Source organism: Eptatretus burgeri, chromosome 4, assembly GCF_056783735.1.
Source record: "Eptatretus burgeri isolate ZD-2024b chromosome 4, Ebu_testis_v1, whole genome shotgun sequence".
Taxonomy (NCBI): domain Eukaryota; kingdom Metazoa; phylum Chordata; class Myxini; order Myxiniformes; family Myxinidae; genus Eptatretus; species Eptatretus burgeri.
Window position 1 is genome coordinate 91,948,787 of NC_140964.1, and position 7,500 is coordinate 91,956,286.

Consider the following 7,500-nt stretch of genomic DNA (forward strand, 5'->3'; position numbering starts at 1 on the left):
ATATATATATATATATATATATATATATATATTATACACCACCGGTCTAAAGTTTTAGAACACCCCCATTTTTCCAGTTTTTACTGAAATTTAGGCAGTTTAATGTTTCAATATTCTCTGAAATTAAAGCATAGAACAAACTAGAACGGGCACTCGGTAGAGCGCATACCTTCGCCGCCGCAATTTTTTTCCAAGCACATTTGAAAAACGTCGTTTTAAAACGTCCATGACGTCACAACCGTCAGTCCAATTGACGTCAAATTTGGTGTGTAACCTCCTTGAAGGCAGTCCAACAAAATGGAATGATAAACATTGAAAAATTAAAAAGTTGAAAAATGACGTCATCTTTTGACGTCATTTTGACGCACTTCCGGGGACGTCACGTCCAATCGGGGACTACCATTCTGAAAGCTCGTAGTTCACTGAACGTTTTAACGTTGGTTTCATGTCAATAGCTCTATTAGATCTGAAGCTATGCCTACAAGTATATTTTGACCTTGAGTGTGACCTTGACCTTGACTACAGAGTTAATTGGCAAAACCTGTACATCAGTAAACAGATATTTTGGTACTGATCCTAATGCCTGGATTTGGGAAACTTTGCTTTATAAATTATAAAGATATTTGAATGTAAAATATCAGGACATTTTAGCCACAATTGAAAAACGTCATGTTCAAACGTCAATGACGTCATAACGGTCAGTCCGATCGAAGTCAAATTTGGTGTGTGACGTCCTTAAGGTAAGTCGTACAAAACGGTATGATCAAAACTGATGAGATCGAAAATTGAAAATTTACTTCATCTTGTGACGTCATTTAGACGCACTTCCGATAATGTTACGTCAAATCCGACACTACATATCCGAAAGGTATCTCGTCATGGAACAATATGGCGGTGGTTGCATGTCGATAGCTGTCTTATGAAGGAAGTTATGCTCAAAAGAGTGTTTTTGACCTTTTCATGACCTTGACCTTTTACCCGATCGCTCCCAAAATCTAATCAAATCGTCCTTGGATACTCACGAATCATCCCACCAAATTTCATGCAATTCGGTTTAATACTTTCTGAGTTATGCGAATAACAAACAAACACACATATTCACAAATAATATAAATAAATACACAGCGACCAAAACATAACCTTTCGCAGAATGCGAAAGTAATAAACAATTGCAGATAAAAAGGAAATCATGGAATTGTTTTGTTGAACAAAATTTAATCGACATTTTTGGCTCATCAAAGTCGCCACCTTTTGCAGATATAACAGCTGAACATACTTGTGGCATTCTTTCTACAATGGAAATCAAATATTGTTCAGAAAGTTCTTCCCAACACTGTTGCAGAAGTTCCACAAATGTGTTGCACTTGTAGGTTGCTTTGCTTTCACCCTTCTGTCCAGTTCATTCCAAACAAGCTCGATGGGGTTGAAGTCTGGAGACTGTGCTAGCCATTCCATGATTTGAAACCTACCATCTTATTATTTTCTTCTAAGGTAGTTCTGACATAGCCTGGAGGTATGTTTTGGGTCATTATCTTGCTGTAGGATGAACTCCTGACCAATGAGGCAGAGACCAGAGGGTATTGCATGGCGCTACAAGATGCTGTGGTAGCCCTTTTGGTTCAGGGTGCCAGTCACTCTGTGCAAGTCGCCGACTCTGGATCCAGCAAAAGAGCCCCAGATCATCACGCTTCCTCCTCCATGTTTGACAGTTGGTGTCACACACACTGAGGAACCATCCTTTCGCCGACTCGATGGCATTCAAAAACCCTACGCAATGAACCGAAGATTTAAAATTTTGATTAATCAGTCCATAAGACCTTCTTCCAGTTTTCAGTCGTCGACTGGCAGTGCTTCATTGCCCAGGCAAGCCTCTTTTTCTTATTTTGCCATCTTAGCAATGGCTTTATTACTGCCACTCGACCTGTCAAACCTGCAGCTCAAAGTCTTCTCTTCACAGTTGAAACTGAGACTTCCTTACTTCGACCAGTGTTAAGCTGTGCTTGAAGCTGCTGTCCTGTGAGCCGCCTATCATGCAAGCTGTTGACTCTCAGAAACTTGTCTTCTGATTGTGATGTGGCTTTAGGTCTGCCAGACCTCTTGCTGTCAGTTTCCTCCAGTTTCCAAGTGCCTTTTGATGGTGTAGGAAACTACTCACTGACACCTTGGCTTCTGTGCAATTTCTTTTAAGGAAAGACCTACATTTTTAAGGGTTATAATGGCCTGTCTGTCTTCCTTTGTTAATTGTCTTTTTCTCGCCATTATGATAGGAATATACTACTTCCTGCAGACAATATTGTCCAAATAATGCTTCAGAGGGTGCAGCAACACAGTCTGTTCCAACACTGCTTTTATACAGACGGGGTTTGTAACTAATCAACAAAAGTTGGGACACCTATAGGAATTGTTTACATCAACTTTCAAGGCTAAATTTACTTCCATTGCTGCATAACATTTGCAGTTGCTCACCCATTACTTGTTCCCTGAAAAGGGCCTTTTTAAAACAACTCTGAAATTTACATTATTTTTCAGTTTTTGGTAACCTCAACTTTTTTTTAACCTCTGGCAGTTTACCGCTGAGCTTTGTACCATTTCAGGTTATTCAATGGACTTGAACTGCTTAAATTTCAGTAAAAACTGGAAAAATGGGGGTGTTCTAAAACTTTTGCCCAGTAGTATATATATATATATATATATATATATATATATATATATATATATATATATATATATATATATATATATATATATATGTACATATATATATATGTACATATATATATATATATATATATGTACATATATATATATGTACATATATATATATATATATGTACATATATATATATATGTACATATATATATATATATATATATATATATATATATATATATATGTATATATATATATATATGTACTCTGACAATTGAAACAGGTCGCTGCATGGCCAGATGAAGCTCCTGGAGACAGGGAGGAGCTCAAAGAACAATATATGTACATATATATATATATATATATATATATATATATATATATATATATATATATATATATATATACATATATATATATATATATATAAATACATATATATATATATATAAATACATATATATATATATATATATGTATTTAACCAGAGGGGTTACTCTGACAATTGAAACAGGTCGCTGCATGGCCAGATGAAGCTCCTGGAGACAGGGAGGAGCTCAAAGAACAATTATATTATGTATATACATATATATATATATATATATATATATATATATATATATATATATATATATATATATACATATATATATATACATATACATATATATATATATATACATATACATATACATATACATATATATATACATATACATATATATATATATATATATATATATATATATATATATACATATATATATATATATATATATATATATATATATATATACATATATATATATATATATATATATATATATATATATATATATATATATATATATATATATATATATATATACACATATACACCCTCATATACATGTATATGTATCCTGGTAAGTATTTTGTGGTGATGCAAAGGTAATTTGTCCAGTGATCTCTTCCTGTTTGACTGCAGTTGTAGTTTTTCCCCTTTACCTTCACATTCACTCTCCATCTCAACTCTGGCTTCAGCTGTACATATTCATATTTTCTGCACATCCTGTTCCACAATCTTCCACTAAAATGTTACACTAATTTAAAAATATTACTGAAAATGTGAACATCCACTTGGGTTGAGGAAATAGACAACTCCAGGACAGCAAAATCGGCAGGCTGACAATTGTTCCAAATGCATTTATGATAGCGATGCAGACTGCCATATTGTTTCTATTGTACAAGACAATTACATCAGAAAGAGAGAAATAAAAGTTGCTTATTTTGTGACACAATAACTATTCTGAGTCATGAAAATTGTTTTATCTCTAGACAGCTGTTCATTGGGTATAAAACTGGTGGTTTATAGTTCTACAATGAGTATGTTATGACATGTCCCTACAGATCCAACGAGATATGCTTTGGTATCAAAATTGTTTGACGGCAACATTTTGTTCCAACTGTTTACAATAAAAACATCGTGATAAAGGAAATCAATGCATCTCCTGCTGCGTCGAACCAAGGTCAAGAAGAATGATAGGTTCCGGCAGGCTATCCGACAAAGGCATTATACCTCATCCGCCCACCTTCTCAAGTAGTGTCAAGAGTTCCATTAATGCTTGCACTTCTGCATTGCATGAACCATGAAATCCAACAAATCCATTTGTTGGCTACAACTCTCACGGGTATTTTAATGTAACATCTTTGTACAATTACTGCGCATCACTTGCATTTCACAAAATAAAAAACAACAAGTGGCACTTTGCACTATAAGTGCAAACAATTCGACCTTGAGGTCTATTCATTCTTTTAAATCTCACTTAGGTGGCCAAATAGGAAAGATTGTACAACAACGTTTGATCAATCTTCTGCCGTTTTCCTAAGTTCATAATAATGCTTTTCAATCATAGAGTGATCATTTCATACTAAACAAGGACTATTGCAATTTCAGAGTGACTGTTCCAAAAGTGTGGAGTCCATTGTTGTTTGAGATTGCACAGTACTGCAATTAATCCTGCCAGATCAGGCAATCATGCAGTAACTGCACTCAAGTCCTCCATCATGAGTATGTCATGAACCGCACAATACCATGTAAGGCAGTATATATGCAGATTATGCCATATGTGTGTATGTGTGTGTGTGTGTGTGTGTGTGTGTGTGTGTGTGTGTGTGTGTGTGTGTGTGTGTGTGTATGCTTGTATGTATGTATGTATGTATAATATATATATATATATATATATATATATATATATATATATATATATATATATATATATATATATATATATATATGAGCGGCATATGCTTTCATATTGTATGCAATAACGAACCGTGATTCCCCATTGTGTCAGTTCACTCACCTGCATTGTTTTTTTCATTTAGTTATATTTTCATTTCCAGATGCTTTCCAATGGTTCTGTGATTTTTTCCCAGTGTATCAGCTTCGACATCCATTGGCACACAAAATTTCAGCTTTCTCCGTCACCAAGAAGGTACTGAATGTTAATATCAGTCAGTCAGTCAGTGTGAGTCATTGAATCAGTGGTTAGAATGAACTTCATATTATGCTATTGGAGTGTGCTTACACATTGTGTAAGCATATGAACCATGCTTCCTCATCGTTTCAGGTCATGAACCTGCATTTGATTTTCATTGATTTATTTTCATTTATTTTTTTCATTTGTTTATATTTTCATTTAGAATGCTTTCCGACAGTTCTGTGGTTTTTCCTGATGTATCGGCTTCAATGCCCATCAGCACACAAAATTACCATGTTTTTTTTGCATACCTTGTCGAGACTCGTATGAGAGTGAACACACAATGCACAGCAAGGGGGGCATGAGACAAGAGGGGCAGGAGTGGGAAGGACAAAACAGTGTAGGACAGATACATTAGGAGATCAGTGGAAGGGAGAGAGATGGGGCAGGGAACATGGGATACATAAGATGGCCATTACAGGGACTTTCAGGAAGGTCAGGTCAGGTCAGTTATGGGAGCATTTGCCAGAACAGCGCGTCGCTGTGTCCACTTTCCGCCGGTACTCCAGGGGCCTCCGTCTGGCCTTCCCCCAGGCAGATGCCAGGCCCATCCCCATCTCCTCGAGATGCCGATCAACCTGCTGCAACCACGAGGCACGTGGTCGGCCCACTGGCCTCCTCCACTCACGAGACTCCCTCGCTGAGAGAATCTGGTGAGCAGGATCAGCGTCAGGAAAACAAGCCACATGTCCATACAGCCGCAGCTGATGCTCATGGACCATGCAGGTAACAAATCTCATCCGAATCTCTCTCAGCAACCGCTCGTTGGACACAAAATCTGACCAGCGATCGCCAAGGATTCTCCAAAGAGACCTGGTACGAAAGGAATTAAGTCTCCGTCTCAGATCCTTGGTCAGAGTCCAAGTCTCGTATCCATAGAGCAAGACTGGAAGCACCAAGGACCTGAAGACTCGGACTTTCGTCCTCCCGCACAGATACCGGCAGCGCCACACCCCATGATCCAGTGAATCCATGACTCCCCAGGCCCGACCCAGACGTCTATTGACCTCTGACTCACAGCCAGCAGAGACATGAATATCACTGCCAAGGTGAGTGAATCTCTCCACAACATCAACATCCTCACCACAAACAGACACAGACAGGACAGCAGCATCCACGATGTCACCGAAAGCCTGCATCATAGTTTTGACCCAAGAAACCCGTAATCCCAGCGGCTCCGACTCCTCATTCAGCACCTCGAGGGCCCCCAAAAGGATGTCTAAAGTCTCCGCAAAGATGACTGCATCATCTGCGAAATCAAGGTCCGAGATCTTGACATTCCCAAACGATGCACCGCAACTTGATCTCTCTGACATCCTCCCTAAAATCCAGTCCATATAAGTGCTGAAAAGTGAGGGGGCCAGTACACACCCGTGACGAATTCCAGTAACAACTGGAAATAAGTCAGAGATGGTACCACCACACTTCACAGCACTCTCAGTACCAGAGTATAGTTCAGACATCAGATTGATCCGTTTTGGTGGCACCCCATGAAAACTAAGAAACCTCCAGAGGGCATCCCGATTCACTGAATCGAACACTTTACAAAGATCAATATAGGCTGCAAGCAGCCCCTGCCGAAACTCTCATCTGCGTTCGGTGAGGACACGAAGAGCAAGGATACGGTCAATCGTTGATCTCTTTGGTGTAAAGCCTGACTGTTCTGGACGCTGGTGCTCAAGCAGATGGTGGGGAACCCTATCAAGAATTATCTGAGCAAAGACCTTGCCCGGCACTGAGAGCAACGTCACCACTCGGTACTTGTTGCAGTCTTGGCGATCACCCTTCCCTTTCCAGAGAGGAACAACAAGGCCCTTCTTCTAATCAGTTGGGATGATGCCTGTGTTCCAGGCAGAGCACAAAACTGCATGCAATGACATGAGTGCAGCATTTCCACCAGCCTTGAGAAGTTCAGCATGGATGCCACAGATCCCTGGAGCTTTACCCCGTTTCAACCAGTTCACCGCAGCCCGTGCTTCCACAAGCGAAGGTGGACCACAGTTGATCGGAGGGTCAGCAACAGGGATTGTAACACCCTTGACGTTCAACTCGACAGCTGGGGGATCAGCCTGGTACAACCGCTCAAAGTAACCGGCCCAGCGCGCCTTCACTTCAGACTCCTCTGTCAAGAGCCTACCACTCTCTGCTCTAACTGCAGTGCTCCGAGGGATAGGCTTGGATGAACGCAATGTGCGAATTCCCCTGTAAGCGGGACGAGAATCACCTGTCCACGGGTGATGCTCTACCCCCTCACAGATTCCTCACACATAGGCCTCCTTGTTCACCCTCGGTGCACGTCCAGTTTTACGCCTCAGCTCCCAGAACAGC

General features: G+C 39.4%; 1 protein-coding gene across 3 annotated transcripts in view; it reads right to left on the reverse strand.

Annotated features, from left to right (window-relative positions):
• The window catches only part of LOC147028676 (seizure 6-like protein), a 357,285-nt gene that overhangs the window by 17,745 nt on the left and 332,040 nt on the right, over positions 1-7,500 (reverse strand). The gene's annotated exons all lie outside the window — the stretch shown is intronic.